The sequence below is a fragment of the Onychostruthus taczanowskii genome, unplaced genomic scaffold (assembly GCF_017590055.1).
Source record: "Onychostruthus taczanowskii isolate IOZ18803 unplaced genomic scaffold, ASM1759005v1 scaffold13, whole genome shotgun sequence".
Lineage (NCBI taxonomy): Eukaryota > Metazoa > Chordata > Aves > Passeriformes > Passeridae > Onychostruthus > Onychostruthus taczanowskii.
In genome coordinates, this window is record NW_024498462.1 from 10,512,803 (window position 1) to 10,532,095 (window position 19,293).

Below are 19,293 nucleotides of genomic sequence, written 5' to 3' on the forward strand. Positions count from 1 at the left end.
ATTTGTTTAATTTAATTTTTTGGAGTGTTGGTCTTTAGGGAGGATGGGCAGAGTCACCTTTCTGTTTATTTCCTTATTAGTCTGATCCTACTGGATTTCCTTCCTTGTTCCAAGTATGGAACATTCCTTTTATATCCCTGGAAGTGTCCAAGGCCAGGTTGAACAGGGCTTGGAGCCCTGGTCTGTTGGAAAGTGTCCCTGCCCATGACAAGGGGTGGAACTGGATGGGCTTTAAGGTCCCTTCCAACCCAAACCATTCCAGGATTCTTTGCAAATAATGATCCTACAGTATGGAAGGAGTTTAGTACTGAAGATGTTCATACAGCTGTTGCTTTTCCCTGGAATTTCCTATATTGATAACAAAATTACTTGGCAGGAAGAGACCCAGCTCTGCATTTAAGTGACTTCCCTATATCTTCAAACCTCAGGAATATCAGGAATACAAACCCTGATGCTTCTTCTTTCTCTGGGAAGAGCATTTTCAGCCCTTCATTGCCCTTTTCAGCCCCTGGATTTGGAACAAAAGAGCTTTTCTTCTAAAAGTGAGCCGTGGAATTGGGTGTTAATGGAAACTAATTAATGCTGAATGGAAAATTCCTTCTTGGCTATGTTTTGCCATTCTCTTTTATAGCTCCAACCTACCAGATCTCTCTCGGGCTGCCCATTCTTTTCCAGGAAGGATAAATGAGGCTTATGTTTCCAGAATGGGAGCTGGAGGCATCTCACCCCTCCATGCACCCTTGGCTTGATCTGACCCAACCTTCTCCAGACCCCTGAGTGGTCCTAAAAGGCCCAGTGCTGCTCTGTGCACCCACCTCACCTTCAAAGAACCCCTTTTCCCTTGGATTTGGCCTCATTTTCTGTTCCAGACAATCCCAGGATCATTCAGGTTGGAGAAGCCCTCTGGAATCACTGAGTGCAACCCTTCCCCAGCACTGCCAAGGCCACCACTAGCCCACATCCCCAAGTGCCACATCCACATGGCTTTTAAACTCCTGCAGGGATGGAGGCTCCACACCTGTGCTGGGGCTGGACAACCCTTTCTGTAAGAGATTTTCCCTAATATCCAACTAAACCTCCCCTGGCCCAGCCTGAGGCTGTTCCCTCTCCTCCTGTCCCTGTTCCCTGGGAGCAGAGCCCAACCCCCCCACTGTCCTCTCCTGTCAGGGAGTTGTGCAGAGCCACAAGATCCCCCCTGAGCCTCCTTTTCTCCAGGCTGAGCTCCCTCAGCTGCTCCTGGTGCTCCAGACTCTTTCCCAGCTCTGTTCTCTCCTCTGGACACAGGAAAACCCCTGAAGAGCAGCAGGACATGGTTGGGTTGGGGAGTTTCACCCCATTCATTGATGGGGAGGTGGTGGTGCTGAGGAGCCCCCATGGCCAAAGTGGCAGAGTTGGCTGAGCCAGCCTTTTCCTGTTGGATCTCCTGAGCATGGCCCTGAGCCACCACCTCCAGCCAGAGCTCTGCCTAAAGCTCTTCTGGCCTTTCAAACAGAGCCAAAAGCCCAACTGTGGAGGGAAACACCTGCCTGTGCTTTGTTCTGAAATCCATATTAAATCAGGAGATCAAGGAGTCGCTGTCCTTGCAGAGGGATGGAGGAAAGCCATTGATGTGCCAGATGTGTGGTTGGAACATCTGTGGCTGGAGGTGCTCTGCCCAGGATTGCTGTGCTGAGGAAAGCAGGGAGGTGGTGCCTGCAGGGGCTGCGGGTGGTGGTCTCCTCTCTGTGGTAAATCCATCTTTTTCCTTGGGTAGGACATGGCTTGAATCCATAGAACAGCCAGGGGTGGTGTTAAGGATAAACTCATTGGATTCATGGTTGGTGTTTTTAACTGCTTCAATTCCCAGTTGGTGAGGAGGGATAATTCCCTGTAGGAACAAACTGAGCATCAAAGCTGTTTGTCCTTGCTGAGCTGGGCTCCAGGCACACCCTGTCTCCAGCAGAAAGTGGGATGGGGACTGTAATGTTGGGAGCTGTCAGCGTGGAGACGTTCCACATCCTTGTCTGTGGATGAGCCCAGAGGAAAGGGACATTCCTCAGGCTGAGGCTGCATCCCATGAGGATCAGGGGGACAATTGCATCGGGCACTGGGGCTGATGTCCTTCCAAAAGGCAGGAGGGAAGGAGCACTGGCAGGATCTTGGTGCTTGGCCAGTTTGGTGATGGATCCCAGTTAAGGATGGCGAGGTCCAGAGCAGAGACCACATTGTTCACATTCCCTGTGAGGAAAAGCTTTCCCTTGCTGTCCATACTTCCATTCCTTTCTAGATCTTCCCATCCCTCCCTGGTTGTGGCTGCAGCCATCCCTGTGCAGGGTGAGGGCTCAGAGCTGCCCCTTGGGTGGGAGGACATTCCCACATCCCTGTGGGCTGTGCAGGTGTCCATGTGCCACACATGGGCACACATTTTTTTCCCTAGGATATTGGCTGCTGGAATTCCTGTTGGTGGATCACTTGCTCCCAGTTGGAAGTGGTAATTCCTCTCTGTCTCAGTGTCAGCAGTGTATCAGGCCCACAAGAGAGGCAGGAAACCTTCCTCTCTCCCAGGCTCTTGGATCTCAAGGGGAGGATCAACCAGATGTCCTCAAAATCCTGCGTGTCCTGAGGCTGACCTGCAGCTGGTAGGGAGAACTTCATTCTGTGTCCATGGAATCTCTCCCAGGTTTTGTAAAGACAGAACCATTTTAGATCTCTCCATCCCTCTCCTTGCTCTGTGTTGGGCTCCAACCTCCTTTGGGACGATCAAAGTGGAACTTTGTAGAAGACCAGAAAGGTGCTGAGCTTCTCCTGCAGGGACTGCAAGGAATGTGTGTGACACTTCAGCTGGTTTTCCCTGTGGATTTAAGGAAGGGGGCCAGGGCAGCAGGGCTTGGGGGATATCAATGATTCAACCAAAGCAATTAATTTGCACCAAGCTTGACATTTAAATGCTCATGGGTAAGCAGGAATAATGCGTAGGATTTGTGGTACCTGTTTAAAATAGCTCTGTTGGAGCCCCAGACCAGACACGGAGGGTTTGGATTTCAGACCATCCTCTTGCTCCAGGATCTTCCTTTGGAAAGAATGCAATATTCCGTGCCAGCAGCCTGTGCTGCCCCAAAGATCCTCCTGTTTTTAGGATGCAGATTTTGATCTCAACCTGGGAGTCGGAGCACGCACTTGAACAGCATCTTAATGAGCTTATGGTTGAGAGCTATTTATTATCTGTTAGAACAGGCCTTTTATTCCACTGGCAGCCTAATTTGCATGGTTTGTTGTAATTAACACCATAAAATGTTTAAACAAAAGTACAGATAGAAATTAAATTTACAGGCATTGAATTCAATAGCATCAGAATAAACCTTTGATTTGTTTTTTTCCTTTGGCAAGAAAGTGATTCACTCAAATTAAATTTAGGAAAAGCTCTCAACTTGGAAGGAGGGATTTAATGAAAAAAAGGCGTCCCAATTTGCCAGAGCAGCTTGGGGAAAAGCTGGGATTTCACTTGGACAAGGCTGCTGAAGGGAAACTCAACTGTTTTGGGTGGGAGAGGTGTCCCAAAATCCTGCATCAGCCACGGCTGGCAGCACATGTGCAGGCAGGATGGTGTCTTTGCTGTCCATCTGTTCCATTTTTCCATGCTCTGGCAGCTAGGCACTTAGGGGTCAGGGTGGAGGCAGATTGATGGGAATATTCCCTGGAATTGTCCAAGGGTGGGTTGGACAAGGCTTTGGAGCAACCTGGGGTAGTGGAAGGTGGGAAAGGAGTGGAATGATACAAGTTTTCCTGCCCAATTCATTCCAGAATTATTCTATGATAGTTTGGAAAATCAACCTGAGGGTGATCCGTGGGTGAATGGGTTGGGAATTGTGCCATGTCCCAGACATTCCTGAGGGGCTGCAGGCATTTTCCAGGGGCTCCTGTGGCAGTACATCCCCTCCTGCTGCAGAGCACTCAAGGTGGCTCTGGAAAAGTCTTTTATGGCACTAAAAGAGGCGTCTCCATGTCCACCCCCAAATGAAATCATCAAACCCAGGCCACTTCTGCTGTGATTTATGCAGCAAACATAAAAAACTATATTGTGAGCAAATGGTCTCTGGGTGAGGTTTAGATTCCCTTCTATTGTTTGGAATTTTGGGTTTAGCGTTATGGCTGGGATTTCTATAGTCAGAACTAATTTGTAGCGTCTGGGACCGAGGCTTGGCGTGGTGCAGGAGCTGGGATTGAGCTGCTGGAGACATTAGTGGGGGGGAGCACATGTTCCCTGGGGTTCCAGTACAGGGATTTACGGCCTGTGGATTCTCAGGAGCTGATCCAGCAGGAATTCTGATAGTCAGGAAACAAACAGGGAGAGTTCAGCACATCCCTGCCTCTCCCTGGATCTTTGAGGTGCTGAGTTGGGGTTTGGAGGGTCATCCTCAGGTTCACGTTCTGCATCCCAAGGGATTTCTCTGAAATTTCTTCAGTGAGATGTTGTAGAGGATGTTCCTCAGCAGGTTGGGTTTTGAAGCTTAAAAAGGTCTGTCCCAAAGTTTTTTGTAGCATGAAAATTGGGGTAATAATGGAGCAGATTGGAAGCTTCAGGTCTTTGCCAGCTCCTGGGTTGTTTGATAAACTTACAGTGGCTTTCTCTCCTTGATTTCCTCCTGAAATCCCTCCTGGATCAGGGTGAAAACACCACCAAGGACCTGCATCAGTAGAGGACATGGAAAAACTGAGATAAGTGAACTAAAAGCAACTTTTAAAAATAAATAAAGCTGGCATGCACCGACACCTCAAGGAGCAGTGCTGGAAATCACATTTTCCTGGCCAGGTCATGCACAAGCTAAGATTAATTAATTAATTTATATTGCTGCAGCAGAGAGTTCTCCATGTTGGTTTATTCTTTCTTTTTAAGCATTTTTATTTTTACTTGTGGCTCTTATTGCTCCACTGGTTGCTTCTCACTCTTTCCCAACTAAACCTCTCAAAGTTCAAGGATCCATGAGGTTTGTGTCTTGTTTAGGTCTATTTTCATTCTCTATATGATTATTTGGATTGGTTTGCCAGGAGAGATCCAGCCCTGGGTGCTGCAGGTTCTGAGCATTGGCTCTATAAAAAATAAGAATAAATTTAGCATTTATTTGACTTTGGGATAAACTGGGAAGAAGGAGCATCTTGCTGTGCCAGCCCCTGCTGAGAGCACACTTTGCTGGTTTAGGAGGGATTTGTTATACCCAAACTGGAGATTCTGAAGAAGAAAAAAAGCTTTTTCCCTCTTTTCTTAGTTGCTTTGTAGTGTAAAGGGCCAGGTAGGGCCCTCTGCTGGGGTTTGCAGTATTAATCAGTGATTAACCAAAGGAAAGTTGTGAAATTAGGGAAGACACAGGATTGAATGCCTGCAGTTTGATAATTGTGTGGTTTAGAGTTTTTTCACTTCAAATTAGAGGGTTTTTGTAACATGATAAGCTGCTGTTACGTGTCGGAGGCACAGGACTTGAATTTGAAATTTGTTTTTCCTAGCAGTGTTTTTTAAGAACAGATTCTCCTTGTATTTACTGTCAGTTCCTCTAGCCTCTCTTTTTCTTTGGAAATGACACATTGGGAATGATGTTGTTGGAATTTGGTGGGGGTTGGAGTGAGGTTTTTTGGTCAGGCAATGGAGATTGAGTTTTTGGCTTGCTATCCCTGGTCAGGTGATGTACCCTGTGACAAAGGTGACCCCAAATGGGTCTCTTTCACCCCAAACCATCCTGTGAGTGTGGAATTCTGTCTCCACATCAGCCCAGGGGAGCAGCTCAGCCTGGGAGCGTGTCTGGGCAGGGACAGGAGGGAAACGGGGAGCAGAGCTGCTATTAAATGGATTATTCCCAACATTATTCATCAGCCAGGCTTGAGTGATGGCCTCAGATCTGGTTGTGTTTGTGTTGGGGGGTTGTGTGTGTTGCTGATGGGAAAGTGGAGCCTTGCTCTGGAGGGGAACTACCAGTGTTGGTAGAGAGGCTGCTGTTTATATTTACATTTATATTTATATATTGTGTACATTCATTGGGTTTTTGGGGTAGGGACACTGTCCATCTTTAGCCCATGGACATCTCCATGGACACAGAGCCACAGACGCTGTGGCTACCTCATCCCTGGAAGCGTCCAAGGCCACACTGGATGAGGCTTGGAGCACCCTGGGATAGTGGAAGGAGTCCTTGCTTATAGCAGGGGGTGGAACTGGATGAACTTTAATTTCCCTCCCAACCCAAACCATTCTGGGATTCTTCATAGTCCTCCTGGGGACATGATCTTGCAGTCTGTTTGTGAGCAGGTTGTGCCAGTACATTTCCCTTTTCCCTGGGTCAGAGTTTTCCTGGTCTGGTTGTGATGGGAAGAGCTGGCTACCCTGGCTGCTGGTGGAAAGACTCCAGTGCCACATGAGACGTGTCTCAGAATCTGCTCGTCAGTGAATAACTGCTGCTAAAAGACATGAGCTGGCATTGCTGTCAAGAGGAGGTGCTGGAGCAGGGATGGAGCTTTAGCTGCAGCAGAGCTGGGGGTTCAGGAAAGGTGCTGGAGGTGCTAAACAAGGGAGAAGGTGGAGGAGCAGCTTCTGCTGCTACCTGCTCACACATTCCCTGCTTGGAGTGTTCTCCTTGCAGTAAGTGCTGCTTTTTCACATCACACAGAATCACTGAGGTTGGAAAAGCCCTCCAAGATCATCCAGTCCAACCTGGGACCGCATTGTCACTGAGCACTGAGTGCCACATCCATTCATTCATTGGACACCTCCAGGGATGGGCACTCCAAACCTTCCTGGGCAGCCCCTTCAATGCCTGACCACCCTTTCCATGCAGGAATTCCTCCTGCTGTCCAGCCTGCACCTCCCGTGGCACAGCTTGAGGCTGTGCTTGAAGCAAAGACCACTTTTGTTCTCCTGGTGCCTCTGGTGGAGCGCGGGGTGGGACGAGCAGCCGCTGTTTGTTGTCTTTCCCTGGCTTTTCTGCCTAATGCCTGGCTAAGGAATTTTCCTGATGAATACACGGAACAGGCACAGCTCCTGGCTAGAAGGATGAGAGCAGCTAATCCACAGGAGCACAGCCCAGCCTTTTGTTGCTTCCCGTTGTGGGGAGCTGTGCAGAACAGGATTTGTCAACACTCGGGGCCTGACAAAGAGCCCCTGACGGCTGTGGGTGAGGCCAGAAAGCAGGGCCGGAGGGGAAGGTGTTGGGACTTGCTGCTGGAGCTGTCTGCACACAGACAGCTGGTTCAGGAATCCCTCCTCTCCTCTGGGAATGCAAGACTGACAGTTCTTTTGGCATCCCACAAGGAAGCAGGTTCAGGGTGTGCAGTTGGCTCTGCGTGCTCAGGCCTTGGGGAGTTGTTTTTTAGCAGTGAGGTGAATTTTGGGGGGGTTTCATCCCTTTCAGATGTTCTTTCTCCTTTTCTCTTTTTTTCTTCGCTCTAAAAGTTGAAAGAGGCCTTGGGGTGGCTTCTCCTTTTGAAAGGTGACCTTGCTGCATAAAGTTGTCTGACTCTGTGCTGTCCGTGCCCAGTGATATATGGGAGCATCTGGGAAGGAGGGGAGGCTGCTCATTAATTCCCTGAATTTCTCTAGGATCACACATGTACCTCAGGATCCCTTCCCCACACTGGTGAAATGTTCCCCCTTTAATCCCAGCCCTGTGTGAGGAGCTGCCATGTGTAGGCAGAGCAAAGAGTAGTGGGGAATGGGCTTTTTTTGGGAATCTGGTGTATTCCAGTAGTGCCAAGTGTGTCTCAATTAGTCCAGTGCGTGCATCTGTTATTTGACTGTGGTCCAAAGCAACACATTCTCCTCCTGCCTCCCAGGCCATGATTTAATTAATTGAATTTTAAATTTCTGCCACAAACTGTAGGTGAAGGTGCTGCCGGGGAAGTGGGAGCTGCTACCAAAATACCATTGTTAAATGATGGTGTCATTCCCAAACAATCCACTTTATAAGGCTGTTTTATTGGTAGTTTCTGTGCTTTGCTACCTCCAGAAGATCTCTCACCAGAGGCTGGTTCCTGCTCTGCTCACTCACTTCCCACCTCCACCCTGCACCTCTCCAGGCTAATAATAAAACTAAAATTGTTTTCTCTGCTGGAGAAAGAAAAGGAGAGTCAGAACTGAGGCTGATGTGATCCAGACCAAGCATTTCCCTCTCCTTTGGGTGCTGGATGTCCGAGTTCTTTGGGAATTAAAGCCAGCAGATGTATTTCTGCCCTTGGGCACCCCGAGCTCCCTGCAGCAGCATTCCCAGTATCCTTCTTTCCACATGGGATCCTCAGTCATTTGGTTTTTCCTGTTGCAATGTTACAAATTTCTGCTGCCCTGGATTTTATTTGTGGGTTTTTCAGGCTTAGCAGGTAATGGTTATAAATGGAAATTTGACTGCAGCACGTGGTTTCTGGCTGCAGTAAATTCATTCCCTGCGGGCTTGGGGACGGATCCCATGTGTTTTCTCCAGTGCAAATGGTTGTTTCAAACATCCATCTGCTTTATCTGCTGTTGTGTTTACAGTTCCCCTTTGTAGTTCCCAGCAGCATCTCCTCTCTCTCTCCTCTGCTCTTGTTTATTTAAGGTTATGGTAAAATATTCCTCTCATTTGGAGCTGTTTTGTGGGAGCCTTTCCCAGCTTGGCTGATCCCAGGGCTCAGGGGAATAAAAATCCTGAACCTGATCACCCCTGGGGAATCCCACAGTGGTGGTTCCAGCTGCTCCCTGGTGTTGTTGCTCCTCAGGAATGGGATTTTAGCCAGATCCTGCTCTTGACCTTCCAGTGCTCTGCAGGCAGCATGGCTGGTCATTATTGAAAAATAAAGGGTTTAATCCACTCAATTTGTGGCAAAAGTTGACCAGTGGACTCATCTTTCTTTGGGTATTGAATTGTGTGATGTCCCTCGTTGTTTGTCTGTCCAGGATGATTTAGGAAACCAGTTTCAACTTTAGAAAAAAACCCCCACCAAAGTAATACAACAAACAAACCCAAACCAAGCTGTCTGAAAAATCCTAGGAGGTTATATTTGATACTTTTTCCTGGCAAAAGTTAAACATTTTCCATCCTTCTTCGGTTTCAAGCCTTCAGAAGGTTTGTGGGTCCTTCTCCAGCACGTGGTGATGCCTCTCCATGTCCAGGCAGGAGCCACAGGGAGTACCCCAGGGCTCCACAGCCTTTGGAGTTTCCCTCAGGTTTTGTGTCCCCATCATGGGCAAAATATGACCCAGGATGACATTTGGAGAGGTTGCAAAATTCTCTCTGTAAACAGTATTTTTTTTTCTTATGCTGAGCCCCAAGCAATGTCACTGCTTGTCTCGCACAGCGAAGTAGGAAAACAGTCCCTGGCTGCAGGAGGGAGTTGTTTTCCTAATTTTTCTTCACCACAGCAGCATTTCCTGTTACTGGTGAGTGTGTGGAGTGCCTGGATGAGACCTCCCCCAGCTCACGTGTCACCCCAAGTTGTGTATTGGAGTTTTGTGTGACACTGGAGAGTGGCTTTGGAGTAGGACCTGGAGTGCCAGGACAAGGGATGGTTCCCACTGCCATAGAGCAGGATTAGGTGGATATTGGGAAGGAATTTCTGGCTGTGAGGGTGGGGCAGCCCTGGTACAGGGTGCCCAGAGAAGCTGTGGCTGCCCCAGTGTCCAAGGCCAGGTTGGATGGGGCTTGAAGCAACCTGGTCTGGTGTCCCCATGGCAGGGGGTAGAACATGATGAGCTGTAAGGTCCCTCCAACCCAAACCAATCTGGGATCCCATGGTCTTGATTTCCCACCCTTTGCTGCTGGACTTGTATCTTTTCAAGGGTCAAAAGCTGCTGGCCAGCTCCAAACAGTCCAAGCCAGTTGAACCTCATTTTAGGCCCTGGGTGTGGATAGAACTGTCCATGAAATTTTTTTCTGGCTCCTTTTTTTTTATTAACCTTCCAGTTTTTTCAACCTGCTGGGTTCTTTTAACCTCCCAGTGTCTTGGTTTTACCACAGGATGGAGAACCATCTGCTGCAGAGGCATGAGCAGCATCCAGGAGCTGAAATATTAAATCCTTTACTACTTTCCTTACTTAAACTCCTCTCAGCAAACAACTCAGCCGGCACAAAACCTTTTTCTTTCAGCCTCACGGAGTCAGAACATGTCACAGGGGATGTTGAGCTAGCGCTGCTCCCTCCCAAGAGCTGCCCCAGCCTGACACGAGGCAGCTGTGCAGCAGCTGGCCTGGCTGCCTAGCTGGAAACATCTGGATGGGCTGCGGCGCATGGCGAGAGCGCTGAGCTGATGCTGCTGTGCAGCCTCGGGCGCTGTTTGAAGACGTGCGTCGGGCTCTGCACTTCAAAGCCCGGCTCAGAAAGGCTTGGCTTGCACAAACTCACACCTCTGCCTCTGCTCTGAGGCTGCCGTGGCTCCCACCCTGCAGCCAGAGACCCGGGAATGCCATAGCTGAGGTTTGTTTGCTGGGGAGACGATGGAATTCTTGTGCGCAGCTTCGCAATCCACTTGCTCGTGCCGTGCCAGCTGCTCGCGCTCGCTGGCCAGGCCGTGCGGGCTTGGGATGGGTTGTTTGGATGGAAAACGGAGCTGTTGCCATGTGGAGACAGAGTGGGGAATGCTGTTCTGATTAGGAACTGTCTGGTGCTTGCAGCAGCAAGTGGAGCTGGGTTTGGCGGCCCCAAAGCTGGGCCTAGAGGCAGCCGGGGGTGCGCACGGCGCTGGGACCGGCTGTGAGATAGCGGCTGGTGGAAAGCTCGCATTCCTGAACTCCTCCCAGCTCCTTTTCCTGGAGTTTCCACAGCACATCGTGGTGTTTCTGATTCAGCTCATCCCTTGTAGCTCAGGGCTGTGCTGTTCCAGTGCACAGGCCATGGTGGGGCAGAGCCAGCCCAGTGCCTCACGATCAATCACATGGCACTGCTCCAGGCACTCCATGGAGCCATCAGGCATCCCATGTGCCTCCTCTGATTCCCTCAGCTGTCCCCACATATCCCAGAGCACTTTCCAAGGACAAGGAGATGGCACAGCTGGCAGGTGGGTCAGGGTGCCACAGGTTTGCTTTGGGAAGGATCTGTCCCAGAAGTGCTGGGGTGTTCTTTTCCCCTCATGCCGGTGGTTTTGGTGGGTGCCACGGCTGTGGGAGCTGCTCCAGGTGTCCTCATTTCCAGAGGAGACAATTCCTGCTGTTGAGCTCACACAGGCAGGGGAAGCCAGGCCAGGAGAGGACTAAACAGTATCAGAATTTGAGTTTTTTTACAATGAGAGTGGTTTTTACCACCACTGGCACAGGGTGCCCAGAGCAGAAGTAGATACCACAACCCTAGAAATAGTCACGGCCTGGTTGGATGAGGCTTGGAGCAACCTGGACTAGTGGAAGGTGTCCCTGCCCATGGCAGAGGGATGAGCCAAATGCTCTTGAAGGTCCCTTCCAGCTCAAACCATTCCATGTTTCTATAATTCAATTTTTGGGAAGCAGGATGTTTACCTGGAGGCAGCTTCTCCAGTGCCATGTGTGGAGAAGCCCCTTGGTCCCCCCTGGTAGCAGGCGACATTCCCTTTTCTGCCCATTCCCATGCTGTGTCCATTTGGCTTCTGAGGAGTCTCTGTAGGACCTGGAGTTTTGCAATTCCTGCATGAAGGAGCATCTCTGGCACTGCACCCAGCCCTGCCTTGCGGGGACTTGTTCCCATGGCTGTGCCCGGAACGGAGCCTTGCAGAGCTCTTAATCCTGTCTGCATGAGGTCATTGGCTCCTTGACGTTAATTGCAGGGGATCTGATTAATTAGGCAACAGAGCGTAATTTATCTGAGCAGATTATTGTATAGAATTAATCAGGCAGTCACTGTCTCCCACCACAATTCCATGCATCCCTGCAGGTGTGGGAATCGCCATTAAAACCTTCACCCTTGATGTGGATGGCTGGGTAATAATTGGATTGTTCCCCAGTTGCTGCAGTGGGCTGTTTATCCACACTGTTTCATGGATGCATTATTTTGTGGGTGTCATATTTTCAGCAGACTTGTTTTCATTTTAATTCAATTCAGTTTGGACTACTTGATTCCTTCCTCCTGTTTCTTTCCCTTCCGTTTGTCTTCTTCCAATAAAACGTCATAAAAATTAATCCTCACCGAAGGCCAAATTTAACATTCAGATTGAGAAAAGAGGATTTTAAAGCCCTTGTGCTAAAAACGGAAAAAATGCACTCGGACAGGAAGTCTTGGGTTTGTTATGGAGCAAGGAAAAATGTTTTTAAAAAAACTTTATCATAGAATTATGAAATCCCAGGATGGTTTGGCCTGGAAGGAACCTCAAAGCTCATCTCATTCCACCCCTTTTCCAGGGGCAGGGACACCTTCCACTAGACCAGGATGTTCCCCATCCAACCTGGCCTTGGACACTTCCTTAAACAGCTCAATTATCTGAACAGCAGAAATATTTTAAAATTACAAAGATTTTTGAAGATTCCCCCCCCAAAACCCAGTAGGGGAGGTTGTCTGAGAGCAAGGACAGAATGAAGTTCATCAGTTCCAGTGTCTGACAGATGTTCTCCTGTAACTTTCTCCCATATGGATCTATCTCCATGAGTGAATCCAAACCAATTCTTTGCTGCAGCTGGTCGCACTCCAGGCAATGGGGTTATATAGAATGGAGATAAAAGGCCAAATACCAGAGAACTGAAAAATGCCATAAATTTGGATCCTGCAGCCACCTTCCCAATGGAAAACTCCAGAGCAGGATCTGGTTGGTCACCTCCTGCAGGAAGAGGTGGCGTGGCCACCTGGAGTGTTTGTCTGCTTTGGAGATGGGTTCAAAAAGGGGGCTGTTCATTGATTCAGCTGCTCTTCCCAGATGTTGGGATTTCAGTGTTCCTGTCTCTTCAAACATCTGGAATTGGTGGAAGTTGAAGGAGTTGGGTGGCAAACGAGCACCTTCAATGGAGGTGATCCAGAGCATCCTCTGGGAATGGTCCCTGTGCATGTTATGGTCCATGTTATGTTGGTTTTGGAAGCAGCAGAGGTCATTGTTCCTGCCATGACTAGCAGGACCTTCCAGGTATTCCTAAAAGTGTTTTCAACTCCTGGAAAAAGGATTTTTTCTCCTAAGGAGGAGCCCCAAGGGTGATTTCAGGCTGGAGAGAGCCCAGTTTTTCATTTTGCAGGGAACAGAGGTGCTGCAAGGGAAGCAGCAGGGCCCTGAAGCTCTTTGCTGGAGCAGCTCCTGATCTGGGGAATATTTTTAAGAGGGATTCTGGCTTGAGGAGGATTGTGCTGTTGACCTCATGTTCTGGATGTGCTGGAGAAGCTTCAGGTCATGAGGAGCAAGAGCAATGGTGCATCTGGAGAAAGGAAGAGGAGCTATGGCTGATATGGGATTGCTAAGGGTTGGGTTTCCCCAAATCAAATGTGTGCTGTGTTTTATAAGAAGCATGAATATTTTGGGAATATAACTGCTCAAATAAGGAAGGAATTGCTGCTGGAATGCAGGAGAAGAACCCATGACCTCCATCTGGAGGGGGGCGTAGCCCAGCTGGTTGAAAATTGGCCTGAAAAGGGCTACAAAAGCTAATTAAAATGTGAAAAACTGAGAATTCCTGCTAATAGACAGCAGATCCCTGCCTGGCGCTGCTTCACAGCTAAATTTGATTTCCTTGGGAGGCAAAAGGAACTGATTTAAGTTCCTTACCTTGCTGACATTGATCCCTCTCAGCATTTAACCAGCCTGTTCCCAGCGAGGAACTTCCCGCGGCTCTGCTGTGCCGGACCCGGAGCCTGCAGCAGGAATCTCTTATTCCTGCTACCAGTAAAAAATTCACTGCAGGTGTCTTCATGTGCAGTGTTAAACTCAGCTTTGACCTTGTTCTGCTCACATCTGGGTTGTGTTTGAGCTTTCCCTTCAGTGCCAGCAGGTGTAAGGAAGGGGAAGCCTCAGCCGTCGCTCAGCTGGAGCTGTGTCCACCTCCGTGGCATTGTGCCCCCATCAAAGTCCTTGTGGCAGCCACCAGCTCCCCTCCAGCACAAGGCAGCTCCAGGGAAAGGTGTCTCAGACAACTGTGTGGACAAACAGCCTCGTTTAACAAATTGTGGTCTTCCAGGCTTGAGGTGGTGCTGATTTGGGGTCAGATTCGGTGATTTTGGTGATTGAGTCAGGGAAAGTTGTGGGGTGTGTGGAATCCAGGGATTCTGACTGTGGACCTTGTTCCATTTTGTGCTGAAACCAATTTTCTGTGGATGTTTAGGACAGAAAGTGTTTCTGAGGGTTCCATAGGTTATTCTCTCTGTCTGAAGGAATGCTGGAACGTTCCTTTTCCAAAGTTGCACTTCATTCCTCCCATGAGGAGCAAATCTAAGGAATGCAGGAACATTCCTTTTCCAAAGTTGCACTTCATTCCTCCCATGAGGAGCAAATCCACCTGCCTGCCCCTCTGCCACGTCCTTATCCACCAGGTTTGCCTGCATTTGTTCCAGGTTCCCTGAGCTGATTGAAAGTAAAAATCAACTGGTGTGTTCAGTTGGGTCAGTGGTGGAAATGTGAGAATTTGGGATGTTGCTTACTGAACTAAGCTGAGTTTGAGCTGAGGAAGGTTTGGATTAGAGGAAAGGAGGGAATTCCTGCTTGGACTTGGAGTTGTAGGATGTGATTGCTGCTGTCATAGGTCTGCTTAAAGCCCAATTCGACATGGAAAGGGGGAAGGGAGAGGGAAAATTTTGGGAAGGGTTTGGATCTGAAGGGAATTTTATAAGGTGTTTTGATTGTTCTCATGGCAATTAATTCCCTGTCCATCGCTTTGGCTTGGGTTGAGAACTGGCAGTTGGATTTAGGGTTCTGTCCTTCAAAACACCATGGCTTTCTTGGATAATTAATGTAAAATACCAGTAAATCCTGGGAAAACCTGCTCCCTCCTCTTCCACTGGTTTCCAGTCGGTGTCTGTTACTGGAGTGCTTGGAAGACCCAGAGTGTCATTCCCTGGCCTTGTCCAAACTGGAATTGCACAGTCCTTAGGAGAGGATTTTGACCCAGTGCTCAGCATGTTGGCAGCATCTCAAATCCTGTTCCCAAAAGTGCTGGTGGCATGTTCAGGGTGTAGATGTGCTGGGATTGGAGCTCCTGCCTGCTGGCAGGTGCTGTGCCCCAGGCCATGGCATTCCATGGTCCATCTCCAAGGTTATTTCTGTGTTCTAGTGGTCAAATACTCCCTTGACTCCTTGGCTGTCATTTTTGTGAAGCTCCTCACAAGTGCTGGGAGGGAGGTGGCTCTGCTGTTACAGCTCCTGCCTGGGCCAGAGCTCAAAAATCACAAAATCTCAGAAACACAAGGTTGCAAAAGACCTTCAAGATCATCGAGCCCAACCCGTTCCCTGCATCGCTGGTGTTTTGGGATTATAGAGCAGCTTTGGGTGGAAAATGCTTTTGAAGTTGTGTCTGAAAACCAGTTAAGATCCTTGAGTGCAGATTGGAATGTGGAAGAGTTGGAATTTTGTATCAACTCCAGGGTGAAGGATTGTGCCTCTGGCATCTTGGGCTTTGGGATGAACAGCTGGATAGAGCAGGAATGTGTCTGGCATTGGGAGGGAAGGAGGACAGAGATGAACCAACAGGGACCAGAGGAGTTTTGGGCATCTTGAAGGTGAGGACCAAACTGGAGCTTCACACAGAAAAAGCTGAGGGAAGGGGTTTGTTATGGTGTGGAACCTGCTGCAGAGCCATGGCAAGGATTCCCACAGCCAGCTGGGAGTACCGGGTTTGGGGAGGAAGGTGGGTAGTGGAGGTTGTACCACCTCTGCTCTCTCCATCTCTGCTCTCCCCTCATGGTATTGACCACATTCCACAAGTTTTGTAGGCAGGGCTGTGGCTTGTCCTGCAGACAAGACACGGTGTCAAAGTTCTGTCACGTTGAAATGGGAATTGTTCCCTCGTTTGCTCCTTGCATTTTTATGAGGAGCAAGAAATGACTACAAAAACAATTCTTAAAATATGTGGGATGGGGTTTCTTTTCAATAAAGCAAAGCTACTCCTCGAGCTTCTTTCCTAGCTGGTGGAATATAAATTATCTACTTGATCACTTTATTTTGCACCACGCGTGACCAGAGGCGAAGGTCTGGAGGACAATGGGGTTGATATTCAAGTAGCTGCTCCTCTGAACCACAGGCTGAACTTTAGAGCACCAGAAAAACAACAATATTGCTTGCAGAGAATGCTGCTGCAGAGCCTGGGCTGCTTCTTAGGCTCCTCACACTGCTGATCTCCCAAACTGCAAAGGAAGAGGGAATTTGACTTTAACTATCCTGTGCAAGAGGGTGAGTTCATGGTTTTTTTCTGAGGTGCTTTAAGAGATTGAGCTGTGGTATCTGGATGAGATCTTTTGCTGGATTTGCTTTGTCAGGAGGAATTGGGAGCTGTTAGAGGCAGAAAATCTTCAGGTTTTTTTCACTTTTCACCCAAAAGGCCTTGTACACCTGAAGGCTTGGGTGTTCTTCCCTTCTACAGGAAGAATACACTTGTTCTTCCTACCAACGTAGCCTAAGGAAAAATCCACCCTTTGTGCGTAATTGCATGGGGTGAGTTATATTTTTCCACTTTCTTCCTTTGAAGCTGTTTGACCTTTGGAAATACATTCCCTTGGTGTCCAGTGGCTCTTCAAGAGACTTTTGACAAGGGCCTGGAGTAACAAATAATATTTTATTTTAAGAAAAATTATAATACCTTTCTTTGTCCTTTACTTGCGTGGAGTGTGGAATGTCCATCCTACAGATGAGTTTGAGAGGCCCTGTTATTTTGGCAGTTCCCACTGTGCTCCCTTGACATCCATCCTCCAGCAGCTTTGTCCAACGTTCCCAGGCAGGTTCTGCAGGGAAAACCAGCTCTGTGTGCCTTTGTTTTGCTTTATTTTGCCCAGAGAAACCGAGGCAGATCCGATTCCCTCCGGCGAGCAGTGCCTGTGCTATTGTTTCCCAGGTTATTTTGAGGAATGCCTTCCCCTGGGATATTTTCCTGTGTTGGCTATTTGACCTTTTTGCGTCCTATAGTGATTCTCTTGATTAAACCCACGGTGTTTCTAAAATTAAGGGTGATTTGAGAGCTTTAGCTTGGAGAAGGAGGGAAATGGGGATTGTTTAGACTGTGCAGGGAAAATACCTGCTCCCAAAAAAGAAGCTGTGTGTGCTTGACTCCTGAAAAATTCTCAGGCTCTAAAAGTGCACAAGGTGAGAGAATCAGTTCTCTGTGACTTTGAGGATGAGGAGTTTCAGTGAAATCATGGACTAGGTAAGAATTCCTTTTGGAATTCCCCAGAAAGTGGCACAGCTGGCATGCCTCATGAGCCCAGGGTTGATGCAGAGGAAGGAAGGAGCCTTGAAGATGATTTTATTCCACCCCCTGTCACGGGCAGGGACACCTTCCACTATCCCAATGGAAGCCCCAATGTCCAGCCTGGCCTTGAACACTTCCAGAGATCCAGGGGCACCACAGCTTCTCTGGGCACCCTGTGCCAGGGCTTGACAGGGAGGAATTTCTTCCCAATATATCACTGCTGTCTCAGGGGTGGTGAATGGAAAAAGCACCGCAATTCCCAGCCGGACACAGACAGGCTCTTCATGGCCGAGCATCCCTGACCTCGGGCAGCTGCAGCCCTGGAACAACAGGGCCCTTGAGTCCCCAGAAAGGCACTTGGCCTTTGGGAGCTTGGGTGGCTGCAAGAGGCTTGGTCACCCTTTCCCTGCCCCTGACCTTGCCAGGGATCTGAGCATTCCCTCCATCCCGAGCAGGACCCCTGAGCCCTCCGTGCCAGTCACTGGAGGGTCAGTGCTGTTGTTGGATAATTCACAGCACTGTGGAAGGTGCACCCTGGGCGTGGGCCCCTCTCTCTGCTCGTGTGTCACTGCTCCTGGAAAACACGGTGTCATGGGAGGTGTCCCAAAGCAGCAGCTGCTGTGTGCACAGTTAGAGTCACAGGCTGCTTTTATGGGTTTGTTTTCTAAGTAAAAGCTGTGATGCAGTCATTCACCCTCACTGTCATTTTTCTTCCTGACTAGAAATACAGAGTTTATTGGACAGATTACTTTTAGCCAAAATTTAGTGTTTTTCTGAGTGGTCAGTGGCAAGTGACATTAGGTTAAAACCTGGAGCAGGGCAGTGGGGTTGGGGTTGTTCAGCCTGGAGGAACAGCCTCTATTTCTATTGCAGCCTCTATTACCCTGTTCTGTAAAACTCCAGTAATGATCCAGGCAATAACAGCATTCCAAAGCCACACTGAGGATTTCATTGACGCTTTAATACAAATTATAATGCAATTTGTTCCTGCAATTAGTTCTGCAGTGTCTCAACATGAGTTAAATAAGGGGTTTAAAGAGAAAAATCACTTTTTCTCTTCCCTGGCTGTGCTATGGTGTCAGGAAAGGTGCTGGTGGTGCCTGCAGGAGCATCCTGCTCCAGTGTTCCACATCTGGGGCAGTGCAGTGGGATGAGGGAGCTTTGGGAACGTGGTGCTTTGGGAATTGTTCTCGCCCTTTATTCCTTGTTGTAAACGAGAGCCTTCAGTTGTCCATCCAGCCCTGTAAGTGGCCTTCCTCAGGCAGGTGAGCTTTACTCATCGCTGCCTTTTAAGGATGTTTAAAAGCCCAGTAACGAGAATTTGGGAAGCTGATCCCAGATCATCCCACTGCGTTTCAGGGTCTTTTCAGTCACGACATCGTTTCAGTGACAAACGCCCAGGAATTTTGCAGACTTGCCTGCACAGGGGCAGCAGGAAATAACAGCAGATTGGGAATTTGAGAAAAGCTTTGGGGGTTCTTATTTGGAAACTAAAGGGTTTCCAAACATTTTGATTGGTGAGACTGCTTGGAGTAAAGCCAAATGCAGATGTAAAATCTGAAGGACTGGGATGCTGAGGCTGGGAGGGGAGCTGTGCTTGGGAAATACCTTGGGAATGCGAGGGAGAGGGGAGGTGAGGGCCCTGGGGCTTGTGAAAAGCCAAGGGCCTTTTGCGATTATTGCTCTTGATGGGGACTTTTATGGGCTGGAGCTTAACGAGCCCAGCAATTCAGGGGAGGTGTTTGTTCTTCTCTGCTCTTTCAAAGATGCTTTTGATGCCCCAGGTTTTGTTCCCAGAACAATGATGGGTTCGATAACCTTTGGGGCTGCTTTTTGAAGCCTCCTGGTTCTAGTCTTGGGCTGTGTTTTTGTTTTGCTGTGTATTTACAGCTGAAATAAGCAGATCAGGTTTCTTGAGCAAGAAACCCCATCCTAGTCGGAGCAGCCCTGGCTATTGGATGCAGTAACACACAGAAGGTGTTTGGTCCCTAATTGATCTTTGACTTTCCTTTTTTATGAAGTGGAAATAAGAGGAAAAT

General features: G+C 48.7%; 1 protein-coding gene across 1 annotated transcript in view; it reads left to right on the forward strand.

Moving 5' to 3' along the window:
* Positions 1 to 19,293, forward strand: part of EDA (ectodysplasin A) — a 61,296-nt gene that overhangs the window by 15,489 nt on the left and 26,514 nt on the right. The gene's annotated exons all lie outside the window — the stretch shown is intronic.